General features: G+C 41.2%; 1 long non-coding RNA gene across 1 annotated transcript in view; it reads right to left on the reverse strand.

The window, feature by feature from the left end:
* Window positions 1-234: 234 nt before the first annotated feature.
* LOC138761081 (uncharacterized) overlaps window positions 235-15,421 on the reverse strand; it is a 104,956-nt gene continuing 89,769 nt past the window's right edge. Inside the window, exon 4 of the long non-coding RNA XR_011356102.1 lies at window positions 235-4,247. This is a non-coding gene — a long non-coding RNA (uncharacterized lncRNA). The remainder of the gene's footprint in view (window positions 4,248-15,421) is intronic.

Raw genomic sequence — 15,421 nt, forward strand, 5'->3', positions numbered from 1 at the left:
CGAGATAGTGACTCCCAAGAACCTACATTTGCTCATCCTCTCAGACAATTAAAATTTGACTTTAACAGTGGTAACATATGTAGGTAGTGATATTGATGCAAGATATTTATGAAATCTTTTTTTGTTAGCAGCAGCAGTAATTATGGAGAACAAGGTGCAAAATTATTATAAATTACAATTCCGTAAATACAAGATTTTAAAAAAATAACTCTTGCAAAAAGTAGAAGTGAGATCCTCTGCATTGGTTCATTGTCCAGTCTGATAGTGGATGGAAAGAACCAGATTTTCTAAGGTCAAGTGTGTGTTCCTCTTTCCTGATTGGAGTAGTGAGAAAAGGCATGGCCTTGGTAGTGAGGGTCCTTGATGATAGAAGTTGCTTTCTTCAGGTACCACCTCTTATGCTCTCAAATCTAGAAACATCTGCCCTGGGAAAAAACTTGAACTCACCTCATTTATGTGCTCTTGCATCATTTTAATTTAATTTAAACAAGCAAAAGAGATTCATCAGATAGATTTGAAACTACAGAGCTCGATCAAATTCAATCTGAGCAGTTTTCAGAAGTTTGCGACAGGACTGACCCTCAGCAAGGTGGAGCAGACATTTTCCCCAGAACTACAAGCTTCGTGATTGTAGTTTTGGCTAGTCAAGCAAATCCAGCCATGGTTGAACCTTGTGAAAGCACGAAATAGCTGAAGGAACTCAACAGGTCTCGCAGCATCCATAGGAGGTAAAGGATACTTAACCATCGTTTCTGGCTTGCGTCCTTCCTCAAGATATGAGAAAAGAGCAGGCAGTTGCTTGGGGAGGAGGCGCACAGGCCAACGGAGAATGTGGTAACTGGACATGAATAAGGAGGACAAGAGATGAATGGTGAGAACTGATCATAAAAAGGGTGTGACTGTGAATGCAGAGCTAGAGGACAGGAGACAGAGGGAAAGGGAGAGAGAGAGAGAGAGACATAGAGGAAAGGAGGCATAGGGATAGGGAAACAGAGAGACAGGTTGGGGTGGGGCTCAATCTGGCAGTGCACGAGATCATGGAGAGTGATTTCGACATGGGAATGGGGCTGTTAGAGTTTGGCCATGTCCACCTGTACCTCTCAAGGCTCTGCCTTGGCCCTTCTTACCTTACCTCTCCATGCATTTCATCTTTCCTGTCACTGTCTATGACACACCTCTTGTTAAATCTTACATTCCCTGCTGTCATTTGCTTGACTACTCTTGCTTGGCATGGGTGAGCACAGGAACAGACTCCAGTTCGTGTAACTGTGTTGCCAGAGGAATGAATCTGGTGTTTAGTCACAGTTGAGTATGTAAGAACCGAGGGCTCCAAATCACTGAGGGAAGAAAGTTAACTGGAAGCTGATAGTACTCAGCGATGATGAATTCAATAAAATGAATCATTTGGATGGTTAATGTGACATGAATAATCTAAAATCACAAGGGGAACAATATTGTTGCAATATACGGACTTGAGAGGAAGCCCTAAACCAGGTATCAACAGGAGCTGAGGAGGTTGCACTTTCACCTCTGAGTCTGCAAGAGGCGGCATGGTTAGCACAGGTCTATTATAGATCCTCCCTTCATCCAGTGCTCTCCACACTATTTGCACACACACAAACAAATGGGGTCATGGTTCCACAGGTGTTGTCTGTGGTTTGAGAACATGGCCTTGAATATTTAATGTGATATTCCATATTTAATGTTGAAACATACAATATGCAGAGCAGCAAAGTACCAAAGCAATTTAAAGTGAAGAGTTCTACAGGCCCTTCAGCCCATCTTGCCAGTGCTGACCAAGTTAGTCCCACATGCCTGCATTCAGCCCTGTGTCCCTCAAACCTTCCAAGATTCCTTTATTGTCATGTAATAATACAGAAAATATGTCAACTTTTGCTTGCTATAAAGGCACACAAACATGCCAGTAACCTAATGCAGTGTCCCCACCAATAAGAGAAAGAGAAGCAAAAGAGAGTCCCTTCAAAGACACTGAGTGCCAGTGGATTCACTTGCTGCACTCACGTAACCGCTGCAGCCGCATGACCTCCTGTCGGTTCCCTCTATGATCCCCAGCTCCCAATTCTGAACCTCCTATCCATATACTGCACCTATCTTGGCATCTTTTGATACTGTGCCCTCTTCTGCCACTTCCTCCAGCAGATCATTCCATAAACCCATCACCTCCTGTGTGAAAAAAGGTTCCCCTCAGGTCCCTTTAAATCTGCCCCCTTTTACCTTGGTCTCAGCAGGCACTGTCCAGGGAAACAAGGAAGAGGAGGAGCAAGAAGGGGAGATTTAAAGTTGGAGTAGCTAACATGGAAACAGTGCAGCACAGGAACAGGTCCAACAGCCAACAAAGTCTGCACCAAACATGAGCCTAAACTAAATCACTTCTGCCTCTACAGCAACACACCCCTCCACACCTAGGCTCTCTTCCACTAGGTCTGCCCACTTGTCAGAATGATCATCCACATTGTACCTCTTCCTACTTTCTTCCTGTTTCTTGAGACCACTAAGAAATAAATGTACCTCCTTCTTGAATATGTACAATAACCTTACCTGTCCTTCGTAGAGAATTTCTCAGTTCATCACTCACTGGGTGAAAATAAAATCAGTTATAAATGGCACAGCCTGTATTCCAAGGTTCCAGATAATTCAGCCAATGGGAACATCCTGCCTGTACCTAGTCTGTGACTATTCGAAGAAAGTAAAGCATGGAAATGTCATAGGGACACCTCGGGGTTGATTTCCAGGCCTTATTTATTAATAAAATTCTGCTTCAATCAGGTGCACTTGATTGAGGCAGAATATTATTAATAAAACGTGGAAGCAAGTAATCACAACTAAACCTGAGCTTTCTTGAAGAAACTGGAAATAGGATGTATTAGTGTTCTTCCCACTATCACCAAAGATGAATTAGGATACTGAATATCAGAAGCCACTTCTGCCAGAGATAAATCGATAGCATCAAAAGAACAACATTTATGAGATGCTTTTATAACATACGGGTCCATCCAAGAATGCTTCGTAGGAGCAATTGTCAAATTAAATCAAGATGGGGAGATTATGAGGCAGGTGGCCATAACTCAGTCAATAAGATATGCATTAAGAAGATCTTAGTGAAAGGGGGAGAGGTTTAGGCTGGAAATTGCTAAAGTAAAGGTGACCATTAGAAAGAGGTTGCTATTGGAGCTTCCCAAGGCACAAGAGGAGCAGCCGTTAAATTATGCTGATAATTGTCATATACATTGTACGTATGCATCGAAATTCTTATTTGTTGCAACCAAGCAGGTACTTCTTAAAAAAAAACAACTGCAATTACATGGAATTGAATTGAAAAATAGAAAGTAAATACAAAAAAAGTTAATAAATATGTACAGTTAACATATGCAAGAAAAAAGTTGCTGTTACCGTAGACAGCCTTCTTGTGGTGTTGAAACAGTCCCTGGTTAGTGTGACAAGGGGAGATTTAAGAGCCTGATAGCTGTTGGAAAGAAACTGTACTTGAACTTAGAAGTGCTGGTCTTCAATCTTCTGCCTAAAGGTAGCACTGAGAAGAGGTTGTGTCCAGGATCATAGGATCATAAATCAGGAGTCAATCAGTACAGAAATAAGGCCATCATGCCACTGTGACCATGCCAACAATCAAATACCCATCCATGCTAATCCTATTCACCAACACTTGGTCCAAAATCTTTTCTGCCTTGGCAATTCAAATGTTCATCCTTTTCACATGTTGTTCGAGTACCTCCCTTCACCACCCTCTCAGAAGTGTGTCCAAGATTCCAATCACCCCATGGGTGAAAAAAGAACTCTTCCTCTGTTCCCCTCTACCCCTCACCCTCAACAATGTACACAGGTTTTATATGTCTGTTGTGGAGATGTTGTGGAGAGGTTTCTTATGGTACACCCTATCTCCAAAAGATCTCCAGGGTAAAAGCATCACACGCTGGAAGACACGTGTATCAGGTGAAGGGAAGGAAGTTTAAGTGGGATGTGCGGGGAAAATATTTTACACAGAGAGTGGTGGGTGGCCAGAATGGGCTGCCAGGAGTAGCAGTGGAAACAGATACAATTGTAGAATTTAGCAGACTTCTAGATAGACACATGAATATGAAGGGGGGTAGAGGGAGATCTATCAATTAATAAGCAGTAGAGTTTTAGGTTGATCTGGACGTTTGGCTTAGACTTCATGGATTGAAGGTCCTGCTCTTGTGCTGTGCTGTTCTTTGTTCTATGTTCCATATCTGCAATATTGAAGCAAAACATTTATTTTGCATTAACATCAACTGTGAATATTTAGTTATCTATCATTTTTATCATTATTATCTTTTATTTTGTTGATGACATATTGTGGTAATTTAAATTATACAATTGTATGTGCCGACGTGGCTGTGGAAAGTAAGAATTTTGGTGCATCTGTACATTGTGACAATAAACTCTCATGTCATGACATATCATATCATCTGTTTGTCTATCAGGATCCTCCTCAGCATCCACAGCTCTAAAGAAAACAAACCTATCCACTATCTCCTCATAACTGAAACAATCCATCGCATGGAATCTCCTCTGTACCCTCTCCATTGCGATCACATCCTTCATATCCTGTTTTGACTTGAACCACAACAATGCTTTGGCCTTTGCTTAACCAAAGTTTTCATAATTATAATTTTATATTTATTGTATTGGAGGGCACATGAGTCGCACACTGTTGCAGTTAATAGTGCTGCTATCTCATAGCTCCAGTGACTCTGGGTCATGTTTGTGTGGAGATGGTACATTCTGTCTGTGATCGTGTGGGTTTCCCGAGATGCTCTGGTTTCCTACTATGTCCCAAAGATGTGAGGATTGGTAGGTTAAATGATTACTGAAAATTTGTCCCTGGTACGTAGGTGAGGGAGGGGGGACCTGTTTGTTTTGGGTTCCATTGGGCAGCATACTGGTGCTTGAAAACTCAAACCTCCAGATTAAAGGACAGTTTCAGTCTTACTGTTATCAGACTTTTGAATGGATCTCACACTGGAAAAGGATGGTGTCCTTGCACTATTTTATAACTGGACCTTCCTCTATTCCATGTAAAGCCTGCTTGACTTATTTCAACACAATTCCCTACATTGTTGTTTGTGTATTTGTTTATTTGCCATGATTGCACTACTTGCTTTATCAGCTGGATTGCCTGGAAAGCACAAAACAGAGCTTTTTAAGGAATTTTGGAACAATAAAAACCATTTTTAAAAAAATTCAATGCTATAATTTTATGTATATATGAAGATGGTGTGGTTGGCACAGACTCGGTGGGGTAAAAGGCCTTGTTTAAATGTTCTCTCTTCCCCCTCCTCTTCTCTCTCTCTCTCTCTCTCTCTCTCTCTCTCTCTCTCTCTGACTCTGACTCTTGTATTGTCAGGCCTGACTAATGAAGGCCAACATCTGTATGCTGAGTTCAAGAGAATTTGAATAGAAGTCTATGGATTTGCCAGAGCATTCCAAAGAGGCTGATTTCTATTTTCTTCCTTGACCCAGCACTGGCGACCAAATCAAATGCCTTTTAGTTAACCTGTGTAAAAATTAAAGCCGTAATTAATTAATGATAACCACTGATGGCTCCTATTGTATTTGAGCTAATGGCAGATCAAATTTCCTCCTGATGTGAGTTGCACTGTCTCACACTCGCCACAGGAGATGACACATTTTCTGGACATGCTCCAAGTATAGCTTCACTGCAGTATAGTGGTGAAGCATTCGGTGCAAACCCCATGGGAACGGTGTAGCTTTTAAAACATTGAATAATAAATGCTCTTCCCATTTTCCTATTAAGATCCTTCCTGATTGCCAGCCAAGGCAGAACTAAACTTGTGGCAGTTTTCTTTTAAGCAGCAGAATTAATTGGCAACACTCCGTTGATTTGAGAATAAAGAACCCATCTATTTCTCATGTGTGGACCAATTCAACTTGAAGAGTCAAATCTGTGAATAAAATCTATTTTTGGTTTTTAAAATAAAGTAACATTGCACTGCTTGTTTCGCTAACTGTGCAGCCATTCTTAACTGCACTTGAGAGGAGGGTTCACCAGCCTTCCTGATGAGCGTGCTCTCATGGAAAGTTCCAGCATTTAGATCCTGTGATAATGAAGGACCAGGTATATTGTGTTACTTTTACAAGTGGTGATGAGATCGACTGAAGCCCATAATTGGTGAATAACTATCCTCCATTCACTGCATTCTGGCAAAATACATCTTCCTAAGATGGGAGATATGCAGTCAAGAACTGGCCCTTCAGCCCAGCTCACTCATGCCCATCTGAGCTAGTCTCTTTTGCCTCTGCTTGGCCCATATTTCTAAACTTTTCCTGACCATGTACCCTTTTAAATGCTGTAATTATAAATACCCCTACACATCCTTTGCCAGCTTGTTCCACATACTCACTATCCTCTTATGGAAAAAGTTGCTCTCATATTCCAGGACCTTGCAAAAAAATTAACTGTTGGCAATAAAGATCTTTGACTTTGTTCTGAGCCCAAAAACTCCACCGTGCCTTCATCTCCTTGTCACACTGAGCTGTCCATAAAAACTCTAAATAATAATATTCCAGTGGTAAGTTCAGTAATTTGCTCTCTGAAAAGTTTTCAGAAGCAGATTCAGTTGCTGAGGAAAAGATATTGATAAAATGCATAAGAATATAAGAACTAGAAGCAAGTGTAGGCCATCCAGTCCATCAACTTATCTGTCTTTCCCCCATATCCCTTAATTCCCCGACTTTGTAAACATCTATCAAACCTTAAATATATTTACTGAGGTAGCCTCCACTGCTTCAATGGGCAGCAAATTCCACAGATTCACCACCCTTTGGGAAAAGCAGTTTCCCCTCATCTCCGTCTTAAATCTACTACCTGGACCTTGAGGTTATGCCTCCTGGTTCTAGTCTCACCAATGGGAACAACTTACCTACCTTCATCTTATCTATGCCTCATGATTTTAGAGGTTTCTTTAAGATCTTCTCTCATTCTTCTAAATTCAAGCAAGTTCAGCCCCAGATAACTCAGTCTATCCTCATACGTTAACCCCCTCATCTCTGGAATCAACCTGGTGAACCTCCTCTGGACCGCAACAAAAGAGTATATCCTTCCTCAAATAAGGAGACCAGAACTGCACGCAGTACTCCAGATGCAGCTTCAACAGTATCTTGTATAGTTGCAGCTTAATCTCCTTACTCCTAAATTCAATCCCTCTAGCAATGAAGGCCAAAATTCCAGTTGCTTTCTTGATAGGCTGCTGAATCTGCAAACCAACCTTTTGCAATTCATGCACAAGCAATCCCGTGTGCTTCTGCATGGCAGCATGCTGATAATGCTTTCCATTTAAATAATAATTGGACCCATTTTTCCTTCCAAAGTGACAACCTCACATTTACTCCATCTGCCCACTCAATTAGCCTATCTCTATCTCTCTGCAGACTCTCTGTATCCTCTGCGTAATTTGCTTATCCACTCAATTTAGTGTCATCAGCGAACTTAGGTACACTGCATTCTCTCCCCTCTTCTAGAAAATTATTATATATTGTGAACAAAAGAACACGGTAGAGGCGAGTGTGAGCTACTTCTAAACCTGGCTCATACATGATGGGCTGAATGACTTCCATATGTTTGGTCTATAACTGCTGGCCCCGATCTCTTAACAGGTGAGGAGAGATAAAAACCAGAGAACATAGGTTAAGAATGAAAGGGGAAATGATTTGGGGGAACTTCTTCACACAGAGAGTGGTGGGTGTGTGAAATGAGCTACCAGCTGAATTGGTACATGTTGGCTCAATTTTGACATTTAAGAAAAATTGGGGCAGATACATGGATAGGAGGGGTATGGGGGGGGGGGGGGGAATAAGGTCTGGATGCAGAAGGCAGAATAATAATTTGACACAGACTAGAATGGCTGAAGGGCCTGTTTCTGTGCTTTAGTATTAACTCTCCCTATTTTCCCTTCATAATGCAACTTTAACATATATTGAAAAAGGTAGTGTATCCCGAGGATCTGCACCTCATTTCCTAAACCTACTAGGATCACAAAGCTGTGGAAGTGCATGAATTCCTTTAGACTCTACTTCCAAAGTCCAGGTTTAGTATAACCTACTCAGGGTGATGACTCAGCGCTGATGTCTCCCTGCACTTTCTCATAGGAGGAGGTCCAGGCATACTTTCGTCCCTCATGTGTGAGAACATGAAATGGATGGTGATAACAATGCCCTTTCCTTGTCTTCAAAAGGGTTCAGTTCGCTTCAAAAAATGCTAGTTCTTAGCAGCTGAAGAATCCACCTGAGACTTTCACCACAGGTTGACATAAAGAGCATCCTGACACCATTTTGGGTGAGTGCTTGGCAAGGAATTTTGAATTGTTCCGGTTGAAAAGGAGTTCATTTACAGGGCAGGAAAACACAGAAATGCTTGACAATCACAGCGCCTGCAGACTTTTGCGTTTCACCTCATATACAGGGTGGCACAATTAGCATAGCGATTAGCGCAATGCTATTACAGCACCAGTGACGCAGGTCTGAATCTGCACCTGTCTATAAGAAGTTTGTATGTTCTCTCCGTGTCATGTGTTGATTTTCCCTTACTTGTCTCTGCTCCACAGTTTTAAATTTTCCATCAAATAATTCACATGTGATTAAAGTGCACACCCCAGATTTTATTCAAGGTTATTTGTATACATTTTGATTTGAACATGTAGAAATTACAGCACTTTTTAAACATAGTCCCTTCATTTTAGGGCACCCTAATATTTGGGACATAGCAATTGTATGCATATTGAAGTACTTATGTTTATTGCATGTCCCTTGCATGCAATGACTGTTTGAAGTCTATGATTCATAGACTTTACTAGGTGCTGAGGATCTTCTCTAGTGATGCTCTACCAGGCCTCTACTGCAGTCATCTTCAGCTCCTGCTTGTTTTGGGAGCTTGTCCCCTGAGGTTTTCTCTTCAGCATTTGGAAGGCATGCTCAATTGGATTTAGATCAGGTGAATGACTTGGCCATTCAAGAATTTTCCAGTTTTTAGCTTTGCAAAACTCTTTGTTGCTTTAGCAGTGTGTTTAGGATTTTGGGATTATTGACTTGCTGAAGGATGAAGTGTCATCCAATGAGTTTGGAGTCATTTCCTTAAACTTGAGTAGATGTTTCTATACACATCCGAATTTATTTTGCTACAGCCATCAGTAGTTATATCACCAATGAAGAGACCACGCCTGGAGTACTGTGTGCAGTTTTGGTCTCCTTATCTGAGGAAGGACATCCTTGCCATGGAGGGCATGTAGAGAAGGTTCATTAGACAGATACCAGTGATGGAAGAACTTGCAATATGAAGAAAGGTTGGATAGACTAGGCTTGTATTCTCTGGAATTTAGAAGATGGGGGGGGGGGGGATCTTATAGAAACATATAAAATTATTAAGGGTTGAGACAAACTAGATGCAGGTAGGTTGTTTCCAATGCTGGGAAAAACTAGAACCAGGGGGTCACAGTTTAAGGATAAGGGGGAAGTTTTTTTAGGACTGAGATGAGGAAAAATTTCTTCTCTCAGAGAGTGGTGGATCTGTGGAATTCTTTGCCACAGGAAGTAGTTGAGGCTGGTTCCTTGTCAATATTTAAGAGTAGGTTTGATTTGGCCCTTGTGGCTAATGGGTATGGGAATAAGGCAGGAACCAAGTACTAATCAGCCATGATCATATTGAATGGTGGTGTAGGCTTGAAGGGCCAAATGGCCTACTCCTACACCTATTTTCTATGTTTCTAAGTATGCCAGTATCTGTGGCAGCCACCATACATGCCCAGGCCATAACACATATCATGTTTCATAAATGAGGTGGTATGCATTGGGACTTGGGCAGTTCTTTTGTGCCTCCACACTTTGCTCTTGCCATCACTCTGATACAGGTTAATCTTGGTCTCATCTATCTACAAGGCCTTGTTCCAGAATTCTGCAGGTTCTTTTAAATACTTCTTGGCAAACTGTGACCTGGCCATCCTGTTTCTGTGCCTAACTCGTGGTTTGGATCTTGCAGTTTGCTTCTGTATTTCTGTTCATGAAGTCTTCTGTAGACAGTAGTCAGTGACATATCCACACTTGCCTCCTGACGAGTGTTTCTAATCTGTCAGACATACATTTGGGGATTTTTCTTCATTAATATAAGAATTCTTCTGTCATCAGCAGTGGAAATCTTCCTTGAAATACCAGACCTGTTGCGATTACTGAGCTCACCAGTATGCTCTTTCTTCTTAATGATGTTCCAAACAGTTGATTTTGGTAATCTTAAGGTTTGGGCAGTGTCTCTTACTGCTTTATTCTTGTTTATCAGCCTCATAATGGCTTCTTTAACTTCCATTGGCACAACTCTGGTCTTCATGTTGAAAATTGGAACTACTGATGCCAAAGGTGATCAAAATCTTAGAAGCAGCCTAGCTCTCTTATACCTGCACCAATGAAGCAATTTGCTACAGGTTATATTATATTTTTTATTATATATAAATATGTCTTTAAAAGAGATAGATTGTGGGGGTTCAGTGAGGTCATTTCACAAACAGAGAAACAAAACACATCTCATTTAAAATTCAGGAACTTTGCAGAAGCCTGACATGCAGGCACTGGTGATTTTTGCAAATACAATGGAACTGCTTTGGGAAGAATTTCAAAGGCAGGTGCAAATGAAAAGTCCAGGCTCAAGTGCTGATAAAGATCTTTCAAAGATTGGGTTTAGAGCCTTAGGAGGAGGTTTGGTTTTCACAAGGAAGGAGAGAGAGGGATAGAGAGAAGTCAGTTCTGCAGTAGCTTTTGAGGCTGCAACATGACAAGCTGGCAGGCTTGTTGAAAACCCCATTTTGAAGATGGGTTGTGAGTCCTAAGTTCAGCCTGTTGAAAACCATTGTAGTCCTTTCAAGAGGTAATAGCTGGCTAGAATGTTTCACCTGAAATAAGGGACCTGGAAGAAGAGGTTATCATTTGGAAAACCCATTATGTGGCAAGTTTCTTCAGCAAGATACTGAAGTGACTGATCGGAGGAAATCAGTTTGTGCACGTCCAACAAGTAACAAATATCTCTCAGAAACCAGTAAGAACCTTCCTGAGTGGTAACCATTTACTTTTAAGCACCGGAGCCTGGTGAAAATTCATAAATGTTAAATTCTGTGCACAGTGTAAGAATTGCCTGATACCAGTGAACTTGGAGAAGTGAGAAGTGAATGGTTGGATTATTAGAGCAAAAAACTTTCCTGAACATATACCCATTACATACATGTGCGCTTAGAATTAGAAGGGGATTAAGTTAAGTTCATAGTAATAAAGTTTGATCCTGTTTTTATGTTTAAAAAAATTAAAAGCAACTTTGGTTTAAGTAACCATTTATCTTGGTGAATTTCTATTGCTGCTGGGTTTTGGGGTCCTCTGGGCTTGTAACAAATTAAACATACCCAAGTACTCACAAACACCTGTAAAGCCAAATGTCCCTGTTATATAGTCACGATAATGTGAACTATTTTGCAACTGCACAAGAATACAACCTTCTCACTGCAGTAACTGTAGTACATCATTGTGGAGAGTATGTATATGTATCTCTAAGTTATTTAAGAAACCTCCCAAGTAACACAGAGACATAACAATGCCAAATATCATGATGCCCTGAAATTGGGGAACTATGTATAAAAAGTGCTGAAATTTGTTATATGGTCAAACCAAAATGTATACAAATAACCTTGAATAAAATCTGGAATGTGCACTTTAATCACGTGAGTTGTTTGGTCACAAATCTAAAACTGTGGAGCACAGGGGCAAATAAAGGAAAAAAGTATTTTTCTTCCCAAACATGGAGGGCACTGTATATTCAGACACAAGACATGGACTGGAGTGGCTCAGTACAAATTAAACAAAAACCATTGCTTTCCTTCAAAGATGTATCCAATCAACTCCCTTTAAAGGAATGCTTACTGACTGCAACACTGTCTCCATGACAACCAAATACCAGACTAGCCATTCAAACAATCTGTGGCATAATGGGGTTTAGTCTACTCTGCGGCAATGCTGCAGCTGAACTGGGAAGGCCACCTGTACGGAATCAGCCACAGATCACTGTGCATTGCTAACTCCAACTAACAGAGTGAGGTGAACCACTCTGTCACCGGGAGCTGGGTCAGTGACCCCCAGTGTGTGAAACACAGAAAGCTCTTGTCTCTTATCTGAATATATGCATGCACACACTCCCACATACACCCACACTCATGAACACACACACAAACATGCATTCATATGCTCATACTCACGGTCAATCACATACATGCAGACAAATGGATTCAAACAAAATCACACACTTAAATTAAATGTACACTCACATTTATCTACATTGACACAATCACACATTTTCAAATATTCATAAGCGTATATCTTCTTTCTTCTTTGGCTTGGCTTCGCGGACGAAGATTTATGGAAGGGTATGTCCACGTCTGCTGCAGGCTCGTTGGTGACTGACAAGTCCGATGCGGGACAGGCAGGCACGGTTGCAGCGGTTGCAAGGGAAAATTGGTTGGTTGGGGTTGGGTGTTGGGTTTTTCCTCCTTTGTCTTTTGACAGTGAGGTGGGCTCTGCGGTCTTCTTCAAAGGAAGTTGCTGCCCGCCGAACTGTGAGGCGCCAAGATGCACGGTTGGAGGCGATATCAGCCCACTGGCGGTGGTCAATGTGGCAGGCACCAAGAGATTTCTGTGTATATATGCACATGGAAACCCACACAGATGCACTTAAACACACACATTTTTGTAAAGAAACACTTGAAGAACAGTACTGTATCCAGGTCCAATCTGGTGAGCTGCCCTGAGGGGAAGCTGCAGGTGATCTTCACTTTGCCTCAAGCCCCTTGCGGTTGATATGACTTTCTGAGGTGTCAAAGTGACTGCATATTGCCAATGACACGCACAGCAACTGATACTACAGTGAGTGAACAATTAGGGTAATGGATGAGTTACCAGTTGAACAAACCAAAGGATCCTAAACGGTGTTAAGCTTCTTGAGTGCTATTATTGCTGCATTCATCAAGGCACATGGGGAGTGTTCCATCATGTGCCTTGTGGATGGCAGAAATGTTCAGGAATACCAGGTAATTCCCCAGCCTTTCCCTTGCTCTTGCAATCCCTCTATAAATTGGGGTCTTGTTGATCCTACAACCAATAAGGCCCCCCCTCAAATTCTGCAGAAAAGTTAAAGACTACGCACACTGTCTGAAATTCAAAGAATGCAACAACTCAATTTTGTTGAGATGTTACAATAACCCCCAAAACCAAAATTCTACCCAAGCAGATATTAAGAATGTTGCCAGATCTAATATCGATTTTGTTTTGTTTTGAGTACAAAAGCCCCTTAACATTCACTCTATCAATCATTAACTGTTCTTAAACTGCCATGAAATCAATCTAAAATAAATTATTTGCAACCTGAATATTTCCATTATTCTTGATCTTCATTAATACAAAGTTAGATTGAAAGGTGTTGGTGTTCAAAGCAATCTGTGTGACCGAGCACACAAATCACTGAAAACTAATGTGCAAGTTCAGCAAGAAATTAGGAAAGGAAATTGTACATTGGCTTTTGTTGCAAGAGGATTTTAATAATGAAAATACCTTGGAAATTATATGGAACTCTGGGGAGACCACAGCCAGGCTTTTGTCCACAGACTCAGATTCCTTAATCAGTTTAAATAAATCAGATGATGAGATTGATGGGGTTGCTTAGGGAGCTGACAGAGACTCCATGGGCAGAATGGCCTCCTTCTACACTTAGATGGGACTGCAACAAATGTTCATCAGGTTGATTCTGGGGATGACAGCTTTGTCATATGATACAGCAAAGTAGGTTTGATATATGATAGGTCTAAGCATCTCTCTCCCAGAGATGTTCTTATTGTAGCTTTCTAGTTTCTAAAAGGACTTAGAGCATAGATTGTGGAGCTGAAGTTTCACCTAGTTGTGGAGTCTAGAAATTGGGAACAAAATAAGAAACAGAGGAAAGCTTGCTTCAGCCAAGCAGTAGTGACTCAGAGATCCCTAGCCAAGCCTGGTCAGTCTCAAAATTAAGTTTTTGGTAATGAGGGAAATGACGTTTAGTCCAGACAAGTAACACTGAGGTAAATGATCTACCAAACAAGGGAACAAATGAGTCTTTGGTGCTTCTACCTCCTATGTCTAGTGACCACTAGTGGTCTGCGGCTTTGTTATGCAGTGGTATGGCAAAGACAGGTATTACCAGTATAATAGACAAGAAATGCGTAAAACAAAGTTTTAAAGTCGACATGGGGAAACATTTGAAAATTATCAAAATATGTTCTCACCAAACAAAACAAAATTCCCATCAGTTGTCTGAGAAGGGGCTTGGGCTTGTCAGCTTCCGTCCACCATCCATCTACTTCCCATCCCACTCACTGGCCCCACTGGTGGCACAAGGGATTATTATATGTGGTCTGTGGCAAGTAAAAAAATATGTAACATTGCCTGTAGATGAGGAATGGCTGAGCACCACTGTTCAAAGTTATTGCATGCACTGGATATAAGGGTTGCCTGTGCTATTCCTCCGGATTGATCACAGGTTCATCAGCAGGATAAAATGGCACTTTATATTGCAACAACCAATGGGGAAGGAGGTGTGGGAACCTTTTTGGCAATCTACCAGGACTTCTGCCTAGAAGTGTCAGAAAGATGAAGACACCCAGGCAAAGGTGGCTGCCTTGAAGTTGCAAGCAAATATCTCTTGGCGAAATAGCAAGGATGGACTTAGGGCACACTTGTCAAACTCAGGCCCGCGGGCCAAATTTAGCCCGTGATATAATTATATTTGGCCCGCAAGATCATCTCAAATATGTATTAGAGCTGGCCCGCTGGCCGCCGCACCAGTATAGCGCATGCACAGCTAATACTACAAATCCCAGAATGCTTTGCAAATGCATTGGCGTCAGCCCGCTAATCGCCCCCACCTCCTCTCTTTACTTTCATTAGCATCTGCGACCTGTCGCCCGACTCACATGTAATAAACCCCTTACGGAAAATGGCCAAACGAAAGACAGAAAACAGGACCTTTCAAGACAGGTGGGAGGCAGACTCTATGTTCATCCTTTTAAAAGACAAACCTGTTTGTCATTGAAGCAAGTTGTTATTTTTTTGACTTGTTGGCTTGTGAAAAAAAATACATTTAAAAGGAGCTTAAAGGATATAGAGAAATATTATTTATTGAATATTTTATTTCTCATTTGTTAATGCTTCTTCTGGAAAGAGTTTAACCAAAACTATTATTAAACATTTATTTTAATAAGAAAAAGTTTAACATTACATATGTTGAAAGAAGAGAAAACATGCAGATGTTGTTGAAAATTTTCAATAAATATTTCGTTTGGCCCACGACTTAGTC

Source organism: Narcine bancroftii, chromosome 4 (genome assembly GCF_036971445.1).
Source record: "Narcine bancroftii isolate sNarBan1 chromosome 4, sNarBan1.hap1, whole genome shotgun sequence".
Classification (NCBI taxonomy): Eukaryota; Metazoa; Chordata; class Chondrichthyes; order Torpediniformes; family Narcinidae; genus Narcine; species Narcine bancroftii.